The sequence below is a fragment of the Bos indicus genome, chromosome 1, assembly GCF_029378745.1.
Source record: "Bos indicus isolate NIAB-ARS_2022 breed Sahiwal x Tharparkar chromosome 1, NIAB-ARS_B.indTharparkar_mat_pri_1.0, whole genome shotgun sequence".
Taxonomy (NCBI): Eukaryota; Metazoa; Chordata; class Mammalia; order Artiodactyla; family Bovidae; genus Bos; species Bos indicus.
The window spans coordinates 74,149,743-74,170,747 of NC_091760.1; the positions used below are offsets into that span (position 1 = coordinate 74,149,743).

At 41.7% G+C, this 21,005-nt stretch overlaps 1 long non-coding RNA gene across 2 annotated transcripts; it reads right to left on the reverse strand.

The window, feature by feature from the left end:
- Window positions 1-802: 802 nt before the first annotated feature.
- Window positions 803-17,854, reverse strand: LOC139183170 (uncharacterized). 2 transcript variants are annotated; one of them, XR_011566694.1, is made up of 4 exons: window positions 17,492-17,845; window positions 5,956-6,290; window positions 5,497-5,695; window positions 803-2,089 (listed from the first exon to the last, which is right to left on the reverse strand). It is a non-coding gene; the product is annotated as an uncharacterized lncRNA (long non-coding RNA). The 2 variants fall into 2 exon arrangements; XR_011566690.1 differs by having other exon boundaries at window positions 5,497-6,290; window positions 17,492-17,854.
- Window positions 17,855-21,005: the final 3,151 nt, after the last annotated feature.

The window sequence follows — 21,005 nt, forward strand, 5'->3', positions numbered from 1 at the left end:
AGGCCTTGGGCGTGGTGGCAGGCAGATTGGTGGTTATGGGAGTGAGATGAAATATGGGCTTTTGAACTTCTCAAGTCTAGAAACCCTTTCTTGATCTTTTCTGTTTTGATTTTTCTTAAAAAAAAAAAGGGTCGGGGGAGGTTAGTGGTTTCACCCATGCCTGCTTTTAAGAAAAGAGCAGCGCTACCACTGGGGTGGGCATGGGCTGGTTTTTAGTGGGTGACTCTCTTGAGGAAAGCCTGGGACATTCTGGTTTAAACTGGAAGGACCTAGAGCAGTGCCTCTCAAATTTCAAAGTGTGTAAGGACCATCTGAGGGTCTTGTTGAGTCCAGATGCTGATTCAGTAGCTTTGGAGTGGGGCTGCAAGTCAGCATTTTCAACGAGCTCTCAGGTGATGCTGCTAATGCTGGTCCGTGGACGACACTTTTGGTAACGAGGCTAGACCATCCCAACTCAGGTCTCTCCTTGGTTCCTCCAGAGAACAGCAGAACTTGCTGCATGGGGACACTGCAACCAGACCCTCCAGAGTGGGGCTTCCAGAGGAATAGAACTCCCTATGCTAAGAGATGACTTTGCAGGTTCATTCTGAGGTCAGTCAGTCACAATCTGGCTGAGAATCAGTCTTTACAAATGTTCACCCTTTTGCCATCTGATGCTCGAGTGGTTTCCCCTCTCCATCTCTCTGCCTCGCTCTCTGTTTCCAGCATCGGAAGAAGAAAAATTTGACAATCGTATAAGGAAGGACAGGTATCAACACTTAGGAAGCTACAGAACTGAATTGAATGAGCCTCATACTCTAGCTCATTAACAACATTTTATTATTTAGCAAATCTAGAATGAGTGCTGCAGCTAAATGAAGAAATATAAAGAATTTAATACACCTTTCTTAATTGAGCTGCACACCAGGGCCACCTTCCTGGTGGTAATATGGCACCAATAACCTCATTAGGAGAGAAGGATTGCTTATAGGACAAATCTTAGAAACTAAAACAGCAGAGGGATGTCCTTCAGGAGGACTGCTGCTGCTGCTGCTGCTGCTGCTAAGTCGCTTCAGTCGTGTAAGCTAAATTGAGCTGAGCAACGAGCAGGGGCCAGAAGGGCCCATCTGGACCTGGGACTGATGGCAGGACAACGCACCCTGTTCCATCTGACCTCAGTCTTGGGGACAAGGTCTGGTTTCACTCTTTCGGTGTTGTTTGGTCAGGAATGTAAACCCCGGTGGCTCTTGTTCTTCACTTTGTATAAGATCTACTGGAGAGGCTTGTTAGGAATTCATGTTCCAGGGCCCTACCTTGAAATTCTAGTCCAAGAACTCTGAGCTGGGCTCCAGCCAAAGCAGGCCATAGTAAGGTTCCTGAAGGCAGCTCACAGATGCTTTTTTTTTTTAGAAATTATAGACAGGGTCCCAGTGACTTCACCCTAAACCCTGTTGAGTGTATGCAGGTTCCTTCAACACCATGGGTTTTCATCTTTCCAAAGAGCAGACCAAATGAACTTTGCATAGGTATGCTTCTTTAGACACAATACAGGTAATTTTCTCTCTGTCTCTCTGTCTGGTGTGGTCTGTGAGGTTGAGTAGCGGGCAGACTGAGTTTGACTATCAGCTTGGGCGTTTACTGGTTGTGTGACATTGGACAAGTCACTGTGCCCTTGGGGTTAAAGTTTCCTCCACTCAAAATGGGCACAGTCATTAGGAAGAACAAAGTATATGAACATGTTATTAGTCAAGGCATGCTATCTATTGGCAACTGTTGCCTGCTCTGTAATCTGAGAATGTTGCCCTTGAGGATGATTTGGGGAGTCTAGATAGCAAGTGGGCTCTCTTTCTGGCAGCTTTTCATGTTTTCCTTCCCTGAGTAACAAGAACTTCAACCTCCAGATTTTGTGTAAATATTGAATTTATAGCAATGGCTTTGTGGAGTGTTCCAGTTTCCTGGGTTGATGATTAATGTGGTTTCCTCAGAGTGTCTTGTGCCTTCTCCAAAGGCTTTTCCTGCTAGTCCTGTGAGCCGCACGAAAGTGAAATGTCATTTCTGCTTTTCTCTCGATTGTCATGTGGAGGTAGGACCAGAAGCACTCTGTATTACCCTGTAGGGCAGAAGGAGCATCAGCTGAGACATACATAGGGAGGTGAAATTAGGCTTAGAAACTGGAATTCCCTATTAGGACAGCTACCCTGATCCAAAACCTTGGCTGGCTTTTCATTGCCTATTGAGTCATGCACAGACTTCTCTGTCTGGATTTAAATGTCTTGTTGCCTGCCTTTAGCAGGCTTTGCTAATCCTGTATTCTATTTGTAAGTAACTTGCATCCCCAAAGTGATGAACACTCTTCAATCTGGACTTTCAATCCAGATGCTGTTCTGCAAAGCATCAGTCTGCAAAACCTCTCCAGTGGTCTATCTTGTCATTACAGCAAATTCAAAATATCCTCATGGACACCTATCAACTTGCCCTTAACTTCATTGCTCTTCCCATCTATCTGTTTGTGGAAGCATGATCTGGTCTTAGGGATTGAAGACTGGCTTGGAAGACTTGAAATCTCTTTCTTCTATCATCTGATCTTGCACTAGGACCCACTGCTTTGAACTATCTCGATATTAATAGTTATAAAACCTCTTTTCCAGTTCTTACAGCTCATACTGTTTCTTCTTCCTCCAAATCAACAATGAGCTCTAACTTTATAGCTCATGGGCCTGGTTGGGTCTTGTGGAGGAGAACAGTTTGTGACCAGCACATGTGGTGCAAATAGAGTTTTTTTGATAGCATGAGACAAGTATAAATCCATGATGTGTAATGCCAAGTAAGTCCATACATAGTATGCTTTCATTAGGAAAAATACACCCTCTAGAACAAGCAGAGTTATTGCCCTGATCAGCTTCGCACTGATTGAAACATACCTGGGGTGCTTCTTATGTTGTGGTATGTGTATTACATACACATGTCAAAAACATTACCTTAAAGTCTCCCATTACTACTATGTTTCTATCAAAATTTCCCCCTGAATTTCTGAGAATTCTTGCTTTATTTATTTATTTATTTTAGTTCTATATTGGTGACTCAGACAGTAAAGAATCTGCCTGCAAAGCAGGAGACCTGGGTTCGATCTCTGGGTTACGAAAATTCCCTAGAGGAGGACATGGCAACCCACTCCAGTATTCTTGCCGGGAGAATCCCATGGACAGGAGCCTGGCAGGCTACAATCAGTCCATGGCTACAAAGCAAAGAGTTGGAAACAACTCAGCGACTAACACACATCTGACATATAATGATTCATGACAGTTATATTTTCTTTATGCTTACTTTGTTAATGTTTACCTAAATTTCATTTAAGCTTTTCACATTAAATTCTACTTGGATATAAACATTTTATCCTGATTTCTTTATAGATTGTTTGTATGTATGATGTATTTGCTAGCTTATCTTTCTTTAATCTGATACTTTATTTTAGGTATATATCTTGGGATAGCATATTGATAGGTTTGGGTTTTCAAATATGAGAGTTTATTATCATAGTTACTCTGTTAGTTTTTATTTGAAATAAGTCAAATTGTTTATGCTTTCTGTTGTTGTTGTTGTTTTTTTGAAGAGTTCTTTCTTGCTTTTTAAATTTATTTTCTGCTATGGTGTTTATATCTGTCTTCTTTCTCTTTTTTTTGTTTGTTGCTTGTTGTGTGCATGTGTTAGTTACTGGAATGTATAGGTCTTATTTCAAAATTCCACTTGGATTGCACTGAAAAATTTGAAAGGGCCTATATTTTCTGAATCAATAATTAAAAAAAACGCTAGCTATCAACTGTTTTCTATGTAATGTTAGGAAATAAACACACTTTTGTTCTCCCCTTCCCTATTTTATTAAGTTCTATGTTCTATTTATTTAATCTTGGATTTTAGACCCAGATAGTACTCTCCCCCACCCCTGCCCAATGTTTGGTTTGCAAACATACAGAAAAGTTGAGAGGATGCTACATGAACACCCACATACCCAACATCTAGTTTCCACCATTGCCGTCATACTTTGTTTGATTTGCTATGTATGTATCCATTCTTCTGTCCATTTATCAACCCATTTTTAAAAAAAATGCATTTCAAAGTAAATTGAAGATATCAGAACACTTTGCTCAAAATATTTCAGCATGAACATTATTAATTATTTAATAATAATTATTAAATTAATAATTTCATACTGCTTGCAGTCTTTTTACCCCTTTGAGGTAAAGTTTGCAAACAGTGAAATACACAAATCTGAAATGTATTTTCATTGAATTTTGACAAATATATACCAGATGTTATTTTTTTTTAATTAGAGGATAATTATTTTACAATATTGTTATGGCTTTTGCCATACATCAAGATAAATCAGCCACAGGTATACCAGATGTTATTCTTAACATTATTTTCTTGTTCAATAATTATTATTTTGTATTTTAAAAACTCTTTTACAATCATGCTTTAACATTATTTTATATGATATACTTAAATGGTTTTAGTAATCACCATGAGTTCCATTTCATCAGAACTTCTCCATTCTTTATTTTGATTAACCTCAGTTGGCCAGAGTGTAACTTAAGTACCTTTTTTCAAGAAGGATGTGAGTGACTTACTTTAAGAGTCTCTGAGTAGCTAGAAATCTTCTTATAGTTCCTTCAGACATGAATGACAACTTGGATGAGCTTACAAGTCTTAACTGGCAATCTTTTGCACCCAAAACTATAGATATTTCTCTATTGTCATCTGATCTTTAATGTTGCAGGGCTGTCTGAGGCCTGGATAATTGTGAAATTCTTCTATTGTTCCTGAACTTGAATGTATCTAGTAATTGAAATCTTTGAGGTAATTTGCCAGGTACTCAGTGGGACCTTTAGATCTGCAAATATTCAGTATTCCAATTATGACAGACGTTGGTAATATTTCCCCTAAAGGCACATTTCCCTTCTTAGCAACCTAATTCTTGATTTTCATATGCACATACAGCTATTTGGAATAAAACCCATATTTCTTAGACTCTCTTGAAATTTTGTGTTTATAAACTTCATTTCTGTCCCAGGCAGCTGACTCTGACCCTTATGGTTGTATCAGCTCAGGAAAGTTTTATTCTTTTATAGTTTTTTGTTATTTTGTTTTATTTATTCTGTTCTCTTTTGTTTTTCCCAGCAACATCTCTTATCTATATTTTCTGTCTTATCTGTTCTTTTAATCCAAATGATCTTTTCTCTTATTTCAATCACTTTGTCTTTTTTCTCCATACCCCATGACAGAGTTTCTCTTCTGTACCACTGATTTTGACTTTTTTGCTATGTCTAGTCTACTCTTTATTGTTTTTAATGAAAAATTTAATTATCTGTTGCTTTCTAAGTTTCCTTAACTCGCCTGTAAATCTCTGCCTTCTCTGGGCAGCAGCCTTTTCATCATTGCCTCTGGCCCTCCAAGCTTCCAGCTGAAACAGGGACGGCAGTCAGGTTTGGGGGGCCTGGCCTCAGTCTCTGTGCCACTTACTTCCTGGATCCGTGGACTTCACAAGTCAGAGCGGTGAGATGGCCCTTAGCGTCTCCCTTCCTCTGGTCCCAGCAGCACCAGGTTGAACAGGATGGCCCCAGGCTTTCTACTTGCGGAAGGCACACTTTCCTGTGCTTGTCCTCCCTGCCAGCAAAGTTTTTTCTTAGTTTCTTCTTCTCTGGGTCCTTTCACAGGAGATCTGGTTATACAAGAATGTAAGCAATTAATTCCAATATTTTTTTACCCAGGAGTCGTAAAAGACATTCTTTAACATTTTTCATGTTGTAAGAACATTACATTATATGCTGTACATTTATTTAAAACTCCCTAGCTGTCCAGTGGTTATAACTGTGTTTCCAATGCAGGGGGCATGGGTTCAATCCTTGGTCAGGGAACTCTGATTCCACATGCCCCATTGTGCACCCAATAATAAAATGACTTTTATAAAAAAAAATTAACCCTAGTCTTTGTAGGCAGAGGAATAGAGATGTAAGAGAAATGGAGTCCCCACTCAGTCACTCATAAACCATGTGATCCAGGTCATACGCTCTTCAGTTTACTTATCTGTGAAAGAAGAGTAATACTTTGGATTGAATGAGATGAAATACAATATTCGAAAGCCTTTTGAAGTTCTTAAAAGATAAAAAAAAAATACGTAAAAAATGGCAGCTATTCTTTTGGTGTTCTTTCTCTTTTTTGCTTCTCATGGGTTGGGTCCACGGTATGGAAGATTTTCTGTAAATCTTTGTCGGTTAGTTATTTGGAATGAATGTCCAGAAAATGCTGAAGAATATCTGAGGAGACAAAAGGGAGTGACAGAGAAATTAAACATATTATTACTGCCTTCTTTGGTATTTATAAGATTTCTTCTGTTTTGTGGTATTATCTGTCTAGAAAGTGCCAGAATTTTATATTCATGTTAAAATTTTCTCTCTGATCTCTCCTTCTAACCTTCACTATCCACTTTCTCAACATTCAAATATTTTTGTTAAAAAGTGTTCTTTTAAAGACTTTTAAAAAGAAATGTAATCATCTACTGCTCAGTGTCACATTTCAGGTTGTCCCTTGGTACTTTCTGGAGGCTGAAAAATATGTTTAATTTCCAAATCTTCTTGGAAGTCACCCAGTAGATTCAAGCATGGAGGGCACGGTCCGAGTACAGGGTGTGCAAGGAGAGCATACTGCGAGCTGGCCAGTATCATTTATTATAGGCAGCCTAGCAGGTGCGTAAATAACTCCTCCTGGGAGGTTTTTCCGCTCAGCTTCCCAAAATGGCTCCATTTCAATACCCAGCAGTGACGCTGTATTCTCAGAATTGGATTAGCTAAGCACTGGGCAAGGTAAAAGTCACTAGAATGATCCAAAGGAAAGCTTTGCTCCTATATCAGCAGTATTCATTAGTATGAAACAGGCTTTTGTTTATTACAGATAGTAGGATTCACCAGCTAATTGAAAAATCTAGCTCTTTAAAGTGCAGGTGTACATTTCATGTTATACAGTTTATGTCTATGTATGTCATGTCTGAGCCCTTACTACATTTCAGACCCTAGGCTAGGTGCTATGGAGGGCCATGATATGAGGGTGACCTAACCTCGGCTTTGGGAGTTCACATATTTGTTGGGGGACAGGGGCAGATGTATCATCTCATCACAGAACAGACTGAGAAATTAGAAATGCAAGCAAAATGCTGTTGGGTTAGAAAGGAAAACTTGGAGTTGCTTCTTGGTAGAGAAGAATTAAAACTAGGCATTCTTGCATTCATTTTTTTACACAGACAATTATTGAATGCCAAATTAGTTTCATGCCCTATGTCATGAACACTCAGGAGAGGGCCAATTTTACTTGTTTAATTATTTACAGAAGAATAAAGTTCAACAGGTAGTAAAGGGAAGGGAGGGCATTCCAGGGAGTAGGAGTTTAGCTGGGGCCTTGAGGCTACAGGGCGTGCCCAAGGGATGGGAAGGAGTCAGGTGTGGCCCTGACCCAGGATCTGCAGATGGGAGTCAGGGAGGAAAGGCTGTAGTGAAGGTAAGGTGGAAGATAAATCGGAATGAAACTGCAGAGGGTCCTGAAAGCGCAGCAAAGGAACAACAAGTTCATATTTAAATCACATTTTTAAAAATTGAGTCATTCTAGGATTACTGAGATTGCTCCCATTTTGGAAGTGCACTATCTTGGAATCAGACCACATTTTGAGCTGTGCCATCCATCAGATGGCACAGAGTTATGCAAGAGAACACACTGGTTGTGGCTAACACCCTCTTCTAAAACCACAAGAGATCACTCTATACATAGACATCACCAGATGGTCAATACTGAAATCAGATTGATTATATTCTTTGCAGCCAAAGATGGAGGGGCTCTATACTGACAGCAAAAACAAGACCTGGAGCTGACTGTGGTTCAGATCATGAGCTCCTTATTGCAGAATTCAGGCTTAAATTGCAGAAAATAGGAAAAACCACTAGACCATTTAGGTATGACCTAAATCAAATCCCTCATGATTATATAGTGGAGGTGATGAATAGATTCAAGGGATTATATCTGGTAGACAGAGTGTCTGAAGAACTTTGGATGGAGGTTTGTAACATTATATAGGAGGTGGTGACCGAAACCATCCCAAAGAAAAAGAAATGCAAGAAAGCAAAATGGTTGTCTGAGGAGGCTTTACACATAACTGAGAAAACAAGAGAAGTAAAAGGCAAGGGAGAAAGGGAAAGATATACCCAACTGAATGCAGAATTCCAGAGACGAGCAAGGAGAGATAAGATAGTCTTCTTATGTGAACAATACAAAGAAATAGGAAACAATAGAATGGGAAAGGCTAGAGATCTCTTCAAGGAAATTGGAGATATCAGGGGAACATTTCATTCAAAGATGGTCGCAATAAAGAATAGAAACTGTAAGGACCTCACAGAAGGAGAAGAGATCAAGAAGAGGTGGCAAGAATACAAGAGCTATACAAAAAAGTCTTAATGACCCAGATAATCATGATAGTGTGATCACTCGCCTAGAGCCTGGCATCCTGGAATGTGAAATCAAGTGGGCTATAGGAAGAGTTACTACAAATAAAGCTGGTGGAGGTGATGCAATTTCCGCTGAGTTATTCCTAAATGATGGTGCTGTTAAAGTGCTGCACTCAATATGTCAGCAAATTTGGAAAACTCAGCAGTGGCCACAGGACTAGAAAGGGTCAGTTTTCATTCCAATCCCAAAGAAAGGCAATGCCAAAAAATGTCAAACTACTGTACAATTGTGCTCATTTCACATGCTAGAAAGGTTATGCTCAAAACCCTTCAAGCTAGACTTTAGCAGCACACAAACCAAGAACTTTCAGGTGTACAACCTGGGTTTCAAAGAGGCAGAAGAACCATAGATCAAATTGCCAACATTCACTGAAAGCAAGGGACTTCCTGAATAATGTCTACTTCTGCGTCATTGACTATGTGAAAACTTTTGACTGTGTGGATCACAACAAACTGGAAAATTCTTGAAGAGATGGAAATACCAGATCACCTTGCCTGCCTGCTGAGAAACCTGTATGCAGATCAAGCAGCAACAGTTAGAACTGAACATGGAACAACGGACTGGTTCGAAACTGGGAAAGGAGTACATCAAGGCTCTATATTGTCACTCTGCTTATTTAACTTATATGCAGCACACATCATGTGAAATGCCAGTCTGGATGAAGCACAAGTTGGAATCAAGATTGCCGGGAGAAATATCAACATCCTCAGATATGCAGATGATACCACTTTAATGACAGAAAGCAAAGAGGAACTAATAGAGCCTCTTGATAAAGGTGAAAGAGAAGAGTGAAAAAGCTGGCTTAAAACTCAACCTTCAAAAAACCAAGATCATGGCATCTGGTCCCATCACTTCATGGCAAATAGATGGGGAAAAAGTGGAAACAGTAACAGATTTTATTTTCATGGGCTTCAAAATCACTGCAGACAGTGACTGCAGCCATAAAAATTAAGACTCTTGCTCCTTGAAAGGAAAGCTATGACAAACCTAGAAAGCATATTAAAAAGCAGAGGTACCACTTTGCTGACAAAGGTTTGTATAGTCGAAGCCATGGTTTTTCCAGTAGTCCTTTATGGATGTGAGAGTTGGATCATAAAGAAGACAGAATGCCAAAGATTTGATGTTTTTCAAATGTGGTGATGGAGAAGACTCTTGAGAATCCTTTGGACTGAAAGGAGATCAAACCAGTCAATCCTAAAGGAAATCAACCTTTAATATTCATTGGAAGGACTGTTGCTGAAGCTGAAGCTCCAACATTTTGGCCATCTGATGTGAAGAGCCAGTTCATTGGAAAAGACCCTGTTGCTGGGAAAGACTGAAGGCAAGAAAAGAAGGGGAGACAGAGGATGTGATGGTTGGATGGCATCACTGCCTCAATGGACATGAGTTTGAGCAAACTCTGGGAGATACTGAAGGACAAGGAAACCTGGGTTGTTGCTGTCCATGGGGTTGCAAAGAGTAGGACACGACTGAAAACTATATATATATATATATATATATATATATATATATATATATATATATATATATAGTGAGGGAGAGAGAAAGAGTTAGTGACTGAACAACTATATCCATCAGATGAAAAACTGTGGACAAGTCACTTAACCTTCCTGACATTCAGTTTTCTCATCTGAGAAAATGAGGTTTGTGCTGATTAAGTTAAAAGAGAAAGGTGAAGGCACCAAGCACATTTGTCTGTCTTTGGTAGGTACTCAACTAGGGGGCGGCGGCTGGCAGGAGCTACCCCACGTCCAAGGAGTGGTGGCTGCGTGGGTGCAGGAGGGCTGAGAGTCAGGAGGGGCGGAGGTGAGGAGATACCCCTTGTCCAAGGTAAGAGAAACCCAAGTAAGATGGTAGGTGTTGCAAGAGGCATCAGAGGGCAGACACACAAACCATAAGCACAGAAAACTAGCCAATCTAATCACACGGACCACATCCTTGTCTAACTCAATGAAACTAAGCCATGCCATGTGGAGCCACCCAAGACGAGTGGGTCATGGTGGAGAGGTCTGACAGAATGTGGTCCACTGGAGAAGGGAATGGCAAATCACTTCAGTATTCTTGCCTTGAGAACCCCATGAACAGCATGAAAAGGCAAAATGATAGGATACTGAAAGAGGAACTCCCTGGGTCAGTAGGTGCCCAATATACTACTGGAGATCAATGGAGAAATAACTCCAGAAAGAATGAAGAGATGGAGCCAAAGCAAAAACAATACCCAGCTGTGGATGTGACTGGTGATAGAAGCCAGGTCCGATGTGGTAAAGAGCAATATTGCATAGGAACCTGGAATGTTAGGTCCATAAATCAAGGCAAATTGGAAGCAGTCAAACAGGAGGTGGCAAGAGTGAACGTCAACATTCTAGGAATCAGCAAACTAAAATGGACTGGAATGGGTGAATTTAACTCAGATGACCATTATATCTACTACTGTGGGCAGGAATCCCTTAGAAGAAATGGAGTAGCCATCATAGTCAACAAGAGAGTCCAAAATGCAGTACTTGGATGCATCTCAAAAATGACAGAATGATCTCTGTTCATTTCCAAGGCAAACCATTCAATATCACAGTAATCCAAGTCTATGCCCCAACCAGTAACGCTGAAGAAGCTGAAGTTGAACGGTTCTATGAAGACCTATAAGATCTTTTAGAACTAACACCCCCCAAAAGATGTCCTTTTCATTATAGGGGACTGGAATGCAAAAGAAGAAGTCAAGAAACACCTGGGGTAACAGGCAAATTTGACCTTGGAATATGGAATGAAGCAGGGCGAAGGCTAATAGAGCTTTGCCAAGAGAACGCATTAGTCATAGCAAACATCCTCTTCCAACAACACAAGAGAAGACTCTACACATGGACATCACCAGATGGTCAACACTGAAATCAGATTGATTATATTTTTTGCAGCCAAAGATGGAGAAGCTCTATACAGTCAACAAAAACAAGACCAGGAGCTGACTGTGGCTCAGATCATGAACTCCTTATTGCTGAATTCAGGCTTAAATTGCAGAAAATAGGAAAAACCACTAGACCATTTAGGTATGACCTATATCAAATTCCTTATGATTATACAGTGGAAGTGAGAAATAGATTTAAGGGCCTAGATCTGATAGATAAAGTGCCTGATGAACTATGGACTGAGGTTCCTGACATTGTACAGGAGACAGGGATCAAGACCATCCCCATGGAAAAGAAATGCAAAAAAGCAAAATGGCTGTCTGGGGAGGCCTCATAAATAGCTGTGAAAAGAAGAGAAGCGAAAAGCAAAGGACAAAAGGAAAAATATAAGCATCTGAATGCAGAGTTCCAAAGAATAGCAAGGAGATATAAGAAAGCCTTCCTCAGCGATCAATGCAAAGAAATAGAGGAAAACAACAGAATGGGAAAGACTAGGGATCTCTTCAAGAAAATTAGAGATACCAAGGGAACATTTCATGCAAAGATGGGCTTGATAAAGGACAGAAATGGTATGGACCTAACAGAAGCAGAAGATAGTAAGAAGAGGTGGCAAGAATACACAGAAGAACTGTACAAAAAAGATCTTTACGAGCCAGATAATCACGATGGTGTGATCACTGACCTAGAGCCAGACATCCTGGAATGTGAAGTCAAGTGAGCCCTATTAGAAAGCATCACTACGAACAAAGCTAGTGGAGGTGAAGCAATTCCAGTTGAGCTCTTTCAAATCCTGAAAGATGATGCTGTGAAAGTGCTGCACTCAATATGCCAGCAAATTTGGAAAACTCAGCAGTGGCCACAGGACTGGAAAAGGTCAGTTTTCATTCCAGTCCCAAAGAAAGGCAATGCCAAAGAATACTCAATCTACCGCACAATTGCACTCATCTCACATGCTAGTAAAGTAATGCTCAAAATTCTCCAAGCCAGGCTTCGGCAATTTGTGAACCATGAACTTCCTGATGTTCAAGCTGGTTTTAGAAAAGGCAGAGGAACCAGAGATCAAATTGCCAACATCTGCTGGATCATCAAAAAGGCAAGAGAGTTCCAGAAAAACATCTATTTCTGCTTTCTTGACTATGCCAAAACCTTTGACTGTGTGGATCACAATAAACTGTGGAAAATTCTGAAAGATATGGGAAGAGCAGACCACCTGACCTGCCTCTTGAGAAACCTATATGCAGATCAGGAAGCAACAGTTAGAACTGGACGTGGAACAACAGACTAGTTCCAAATAGGAAAAGGAGTATGTCAAGGCTGTATATTGTCACTCTGCTTATTTAACATATGCGGAGTACATCATAAGAAACACTGGGCTGGAAGAAGCACAAGCTGGAATCAAGATTGCCGGGAGAAATATCAATAACCTCAGATATGCAAATGACACCACCCTTATGGCAGAAAGTGAAGAGGAACTAAAAAGCCTCTAGATGAAAGTGAAAGAGGAGAGTGAAAAAGTTGGCTTAAAGCTCAACATTCAGAAAATGAAGATCATGGCATCTGGTCCCATCACTTCATGGGAAATAGATGGGGAAACAGTGGAAACAGTGTCAGACTTTACTTTTTGGGGCTCCAAAATCACTGCAGATGGTGACTGCAGCCATGAAATTAAAAGACGCTTACTCCTTGGAAGAAAAGTTATGACCAACCTAGATAGCATATTCAAAAGCAGAGGTATTACTTTGTCAACAAAGGTCCGTCTAGTCAAGGCTATGGTTTTTCCAGTGGTCATGTATGGATGTGAGAGTTGGATTGTGAAGAAAGCTAAGCACCGAAGAATTGATGCTTTTGAACTGTGGTGATGGAGAAGACTTGAGAGTCCCTTGGACTGCAAGGAGATCCAACCAGTCCATCCTAAAGGAGATCAGCCCTGGATGTTCATTGGAAGGACTGATGCTAAAGCTGAAACTCCAATACTTTGGCCACCTCATGCTAAGAGTTGACTCGTTGGAAAAGACTCTGATGCTGGGAGGGATTGGGGGCAGGAGGAGAAGGGGATGACTGATGATGAGATGGCTGGATGGCATCACCGACTTGATGGACAAGAGTTTGGGTGAACTCTGGGAGTTGGTGATGGACAGGGAAGCCTGGCGTGCTGCAGTTCATGGGGTCACAAAGAGTCGGACATGACTGAGTGACTGAACTGAACAACTAGGGTTAGTTCTCTTTCCCTCTCTTCCTTTCCTCCTTCTCCTTTCCCACTCCCAGAGGAAAGTTTTGATGGAAAACACATTTCAGTAAGTTCACTGAATCCTCAAGCTTTATTCCTCAGTTTTTTCCTCATTTTTACCCCAGTGGTCCTCAGACCCAAGAATCATCAGAATTACCTGCAGGATGTGTTAAACCACAAGTTGCTGGTCTCACCCCAGAGTTTCTGATTCAGCAGTTCCTGGGTGGGGCCTGAGAACTCACATTTTAACACATCCCCAGATGCTGTGGTGTGGGAAGCACACTGTGAAGACCTTGACTTTATCTTGTTTTGCCCTGGCGTAGACTTTGTTGGTCGCTTAAGCAAGAGCTTCTCCGTCATCCCTGCTGACAGAGCCCTGTGTTGTTCTGGGAGCATAGAAATGTTCTTTGATTTCACTGTCAGGTTTCTATCTCTGTGCCAGAAGATAATGATGAACTATCTAAACCAGTGATGCTAACCTCAGTTCCATTGGCCATTGATTGACCTGAATGTACATAGAGTGTCTCAAGAGATGTAAAGGTGAATCAACTGACAACCACCTCATGAAGAGAAGGGCTTCTGCCTCTTGCATCTTCTTTCTGAATGTGGACATACTGTTGCAGTTACACTAGCCATCTTGGGACCAAGGGACGACAAGCATGGGGAAGAGAACCAACATGGCAAGGATGTTAGGCAGAGATACAGGAAGAACCTGAATTCCAAAGGCATCACTGGGTTGCATGCCCTGCGCTACCTACCTCAACTTCTTCAATGAGAAAAGTATACATTAATTTTTTTGAAGCTGCCATAATCCATTCTTTTGTTACTGTCAGCCAAACACACTCATGACTGATACGACATGTTCTAGTTCTCTGATGTGGGTGGTACAGTTAATATTGACTTCACTTTGTAGATGAAGACACTGGAGGTTCAAACAATGAAGATGACATAATATATAGACGTAGAGCTTAGATTCCAACTCAGTCTTCCCAGTTAAAAGTTCTTGGCACTTTCCCACTGGCCTATGACTCAGCCATTCTAATGAATTCTTCCTATTAATATAAACTAAATAAATTCTATTTTCCCTTCTATTAAGGAAGAAGAAATTAATAAGTACCTACCTGTATGAGCTTTATTTGTGCCTCTGCTCTCAGCCATCTGGCTGTGATTAATTAATTATTTAAATAATTAATTCCTCCTCTATTTACATGTGTATGTAATATATATAACCTTTGATCTTTAATTGATCTTTTTTTTTGTAACGGAAAACCTTATATTCAGATTTTGTTCCTCCCAGAAAGAAGCAGTTCAGATTAACTTTGTGTCCTGGCTTTTAGACATAGGTTTCAGTTATACATCTACATTTTTGGAGACCTTGAGTTTCTAATCAAAAGCCATTATGGATCAACACTAGTAATCTTCCAGAAAGCACAGTTGGACCCAGACTACTGTGTTAACCAGTCGAGTCTCTGACTTTGATATATCTTCTTAGCCCACCCACCCATTCATCATCCTTGTGCTCTCCCAGCTCTGCTACCCCAAGCTGTCAAGCTTAGTGCAGATGTATTGAAGAAACCAGTCCCCCAGTCACTCTAACACATATGTCTGTTCCTTCACTGCTTGTTAGGACAATGGGCCCCAAATCTTCTGAACCCCTAGGGAAGACTGAAATTCCATTTATTACTAGCCCTTAGGTTAGAGCTTGGTATTTATCATGCAGCTTAAATTAACTACCATCACTAACAATATTTCCTCTAGTATATGAAGAAATAATATTATTTAGCTCAGTAAAATTACTTTAAGAAATTCATTCATTTGGCAAATTTTTATTGAGTGTTATGTGTGCTACAGTGCTATCAGTACCATCCATTTACAGGGTCACTTATCCACAGTTTATAAAAGCATTTTCAGAGTATTAAAGGCTAGGGACTGAGTTACAATGGAGAGCAAAGTCAGTGCATATTGATAAAATATACTTATGGTACTGTTCACTTATTGTATTGTTCATAGAAGTATTTGTTCATACAATTATGAGAACACGCACATTGTGGTTTACTTTTTTACTACTATTATAAGGTAACATCGTTATGTTTATATGTGCATGCGTGCTAAGTTGCTTCAGTCGTGTCCGACTCTGTGACCCTGTGGACTGCATATAGTCTGCCAGGCTCCTCTGTCCATGGGATTCTCCAGGCAAGAATACTGGAGTGGGTTGCCATGCCCTTCTCTGGGGGATCTTCCTGACCCAGGGATCCAACCTGCATCTCTTTTGTCTAACCTTCATTGGCAGGCGAGTTCTTTACCAGTAGCATCACCTAGGAAGCCCATGTTTATGCATACATATATGCTATTACTTGCATCTTATTCCTATTTTCTGGTTGGAGATTTTTACCTCACCTCTTATCATTTTCTTAGTGCTATTATCAATAACAATGTAAGGAATCAATTTGATGCTGTCTTCTTATCTATTAAGGAAGAAGGGATTGATATGTCTCTTATCTGTTCTGAGCTTTACTTGCATTTCTGCTATCAGCCATCTGGCTTCTGATTGCTATTCATTAGCTAATTAATAATCCTAATCAAAATTTGCTGAGTGGAGTCCACCTAAGTTTGCCACTTTTGGAGTATGGAGAGATGGATAAGCTTAGGACTCTGTGAAAAGAGTCTCATCAAACAGTAAAAGAGAGAAAGTGTGCAAATATAACTGAAATGTAACACAAAAATCAAGTGATAAACATTACAGGAAAAGAGCAGATAGGAGACCAAAGGTGAAAGAAAGGCAGGATAATCAAAGAAGGCTTCATAGTGGTGGTGGTGGTGGTGGTGGTGGTGGTGGTGGTGGCGAGGTCTATGTTCTGGAAAGCTAAGGATATAGCGGGATTGGGGTATTTTGACTGAAATAGAGACTATGAGCTAAAATGTGGAGAAAACTCTCTTTTCTCTGTGCCTGAGAAGGCAACAAGCCCATCTATGTGATGGGGGTAATACATCTTGTTACAACAATAGGAAAGGATTGCCCCAGATACTGAGACTTGTCTGGAAAAGCTCTTGTACCAAACGGCCCCCTTGCAGAGGCTCAACCGTCTTCTGTGTAGAGGTTTGGGTGACATGGTTTGCACGTTTGTTGGAAAGGGAGGACCCTCATGGTTGTCAAGAGTGGAGTGAAGCCAGATTAGCTGACACTTGGAGAGGGGAAGGTAGATTCTTGGCTCAGGAAGCTTTATGTAATAATTTATATAATGCTGTTCCTTTTGAGATAGTACAAAAGAATGCCAGGAGGAGGAGGGGTGGTCAGACAGCAAAACAGTACTGTACTCAATACTTCCAACCAGCCCCTTTGAGTTATGTACAGTGTGCTCCCCACTCCAAGTTATGAGCAGCTGAACTGAATTAAAAAACAGTCCCTCCTTTGCTGCGACCTGGCCTGCCAAATTCTCAGCTGGCGTGAGTTTTTATAGCTACGTTATAAACCCCCCAAAAGTGAGGCATATAATGGAAACATTGACATAACTTGAACTCCACGGAGTGGCTTGTGCCACTCTAATTATCCTTACGTTCCATTGGCCCATTTCTCCCCCTCCACGGGCAGAACCTGCTGCAGAGGCGCTGCCTAACGGTCCAAGGGGCTGGAGAGTTGAAGCTAGGCTTTGCTGGGGATAATGAGACAGTGTCTGCTGGTGGGAAGCCCCTTGTTCCATACATATTAACCCCTCCCTTTTCCCTTCCTTCCCTTGTTCTTCCCCTGCACCGCCTCCCTCAACAGCCCCCCTCCAAAAAAAAAAAAAAAAAAAGGCAGAACAGTTCAGTTGGTTGTAAAAATTAATGAGTTCAGATACAGACTTGCCTTATTCCGGTCCAGCTGCGTAACCAGGGCGATTCCGACCAGCATTCTAGACGCTGACATCAGCTCCACACCCCGGTACAATGCTGCTCTGTTTGATCTCAGAAACAGATCAGGCTCCTGGGCTTTATACATCCTGCTTCCTCCCTTCTAGACTCATTTTATTACCCACCGGGAGAGCTCATCTCACTGCTCTCCCCCTGGGCAGCTAATACCAGAGGATCAGGCCCTACAGCTGACTCTTCTTTTACCAGCTGGACACTTTGATCCAGCCTTCCTGGTCTGCTTGGAAGAGCCCCACCCCCACCAGGCGTTGACAACTGGTGGAGGACGAGAGTAATAATGATTTCATCACCTTCTCTTTGCACAGGACTTCACGATTTTCCAGGCACTTCCACAATCTTGTCAATATGGCCCAGGACCACCCTGGGCAATGGAGGTGGGACACCCATTTTAAAGATGAAGTCTGGGGTGGGGGCTCATGAGTGGTGAGAGCAGGAACTGATCCCAGAGTGCTTGACTCCTATTCTTGACCCATTGCTTGGACTCAATGTGCTCACCGCTTGGTGCATGTATTGGGCAAGGTGGATTGAGTTTCCATTGGTAAACAAAGTTGGAAGAAACCTCTGTGGACCTCCTTTTCTCTGCTAAGCTAAAGGAGAGGGACAGTGACAAATCCACCTTCAGTTCAGTTCAGTTCAGTTGCTCAGTCATGTCTGACTCTTTGTGACCCCATGAATCGCAGCACGCCAGGCCTCCCTTCCATCACCAACTCCCGGAGTTCACCCAAACTCATGTGCATCGAGTTGGTGATGCCATCCAGCCATCTCATCCTCTGTCGTCCCCTTCTCCTCTTGCCCCCAGTCTCTCCCAGCATCAGGGTCTTTTCCAGTGAGTCAGTTCTTCGCATGAGGTGGCCAAAGTATTGGAGTTTCAGCTTCAGCATCAGTCCTTCCAATGAACACCCAGGACTGAACTCCTTTAGGATGGACTGGTTGGATCTCCTTGCAGTCCAAGGGACTCTCAAGAGTCTTCTCCAACACCACAGTTCAAAAGCATCAATTCTTCGGTGCTCAGCTTTCTTCACAGTCCAACTCTCACATCCATACATGACCACTGGAAAAACCATAGCCTTGACTAGATGGACCTTTGTTGGCAAAGTAATGTGTCTGCTTTTGAATATGCTATCTAGGTTGGTCATAACTTTCCTTCCAAGGAGTAAACGTCTTTTAATTTCATGGCTGCAATCACCATCTGCAGTGATTTTGGAGCCCCCAAAAATAAAGTCTGACACTGTTTCCACTGATTCCCCATCTATTTGCCATGAAGTGATGGGACCAGATGCCATGATCTTAGTTTTCTGAATGTTAAGCTTTAAGCCAACTTTTTCACTCTCCTCTTTCACTTTCATCAAGAGGCTTTTAGTTCCTCTTCACTTTTTGCCATAAGGGTGGTGTCATCTGGGCCCTTCCAAAGTGTGTCATTAATTTGTCACAGCCCACCCCTTCTGCAGAATGCTGCACTCCCTTCCTCTGATTCAAGAATAGTTATTTCCTGGGAGAATCAGAATGATCTCTTACTTACAGTGGTTCTGGAAGCACCAACCCCAGAGATGGATAGTAAGCAGTTGAGGAGATTTCGGAAGCAGCTAAAATGATGACCAGCCTCTTTAGAAATAAAACATAGAAGTATAAACCTTATTACAGGGGGAGTTTCTTTCCAGAGTTTGGGGTAAATGTTTTAGCAAGTACAAATTTAGCAGAAAAGAGGAGTGCAGAGGTCAGCCTCGGTTTCCTGTGGCTGCCATACAAAGTACCACAGACTGTGTGCTTTAAACATCAGACAGTATTCTCTCCCAATTCTAGAGGTGAGGAGGTTGAAATCAAGGGCCATGCTCCCTGTAAGATCCTGGGTTGACACCGTCCTTAGCTTTTCTGAGCTCCTTGTGCTGGCCAACAATCCTTGCCTTGTGCTGAGACACCCCAGTCTCTGTCTCTCTTGTATCTGGCATTCCCCTGTCTTCACAAGGTGTTTTCCTCTTCTTATAAGGACACCAATCATACTGAATCTGGGTCCACTGTAAATTAAGATGAGACTGGAAAATACTGTGTGTGTGGGGTTCCTAACCCAATAATGGTTGAGGGTCTTTCTAGGAAGAGAGATGTAAGTTGATAACATCTACAGAAACCCTGGGCTTCCTTGGTGGCTCATCTGGTAAAGAATCTGCCTGCAATGTGGGAGACATGAGTTCGATCCCTGGGTTGGGAAGATCCCCTGGAGAAGGGAATGCCTACTCACTCCAGTATTCTGGCTGGAGAATTCCATGGATTGTGTAGTCCTGGGGGTCACAAAGAGTCAGACGTGACTGAGCAACTTTCACTTCACTTCCCAGAGACCCTACTTCTAAATAAGGTCACTTTTACAGTCTTGAAATTCTCTGAGAGCATGGCTCAGAGCTCCTGACTCCCCTCCATGACTCTTCTCCCTTGTCCTAAGAATGAGCCTCAGTGAGGTTCTCCAACCTGGGCGAGGACACCACTTGGGAAACTGAGGAAAATGAGCTGGTTTGCAGGTTCCCACACCTACGTTCATCCCATTACGTCTTGTCTTCGGTGGACTTTGAGCATTATTGAACACTCCCCTTGATTTTTGGTGAAGGTGCTGGGAACCAAGACCAGCAAAACTGCCTCTCGGAACCTTCCAGTAGCTCATCAGCCGACCCAGAAACACAGCTTCGAGGTCCTCACTCTGGGTCTCGGGCTCTGTGTGCCCCCCACCCCCCAACCCCTTATGCCTCTGCATTATCAGCCCTGCTCCCTTTAAAGTTGCCTCAAATTGTGTTTACCGTAATCTTCCATTGTTTCCATTTTCCTTTGCCCCTTTCTTTTGTAGAGTACATAAACCCAACATGTTTAGATTTGCTGAGTAGTCTCATGCTTTTATAGTGGCTTAAAAGGTATTGACTTGTGAGTTTCTCTGTGCCAGTCACAGTGTTCACTGTGGGAAACCACAGAACACCAGGGAAGTTGATGTTTATTCAATTTTAGCGGGTTTTAAGGCATTCCTCAGACCATTCATATTATAAATATCAGATTATAAATTGTCCCTGAAGCTATTAACATGCCAGAAATGACCGTCTCTCAGCATCTAAGCTACACATTTCAGACTGCCTCCTGTCCCCAGAAATGACTTCCATAAACAGCCTTCAATAAGCCACTGTAATGGTTCTGAAATGGGAACAACATGGTCATTCCATCATTTGAACCCCTCCCGCTCTGAGACTGGAAATGCACTGCTGTTTTCTGCCAAGGCTCTGATTTATGAGATGCTCTATGAGTTCTTAGTTTGATGTATATGGCTGGCTGCCCTCAATGCACACGACTTGCTGGAATTCTTTTTCACATGATTAGATGGATCACATTTATGGTATATAGTTACTGTTTGAATATGCAGGCAATCCTAGCTTTGAACAGTATCAGTTGACTAAAACACGTGCCTCTTAGAATGTGTCCCCACT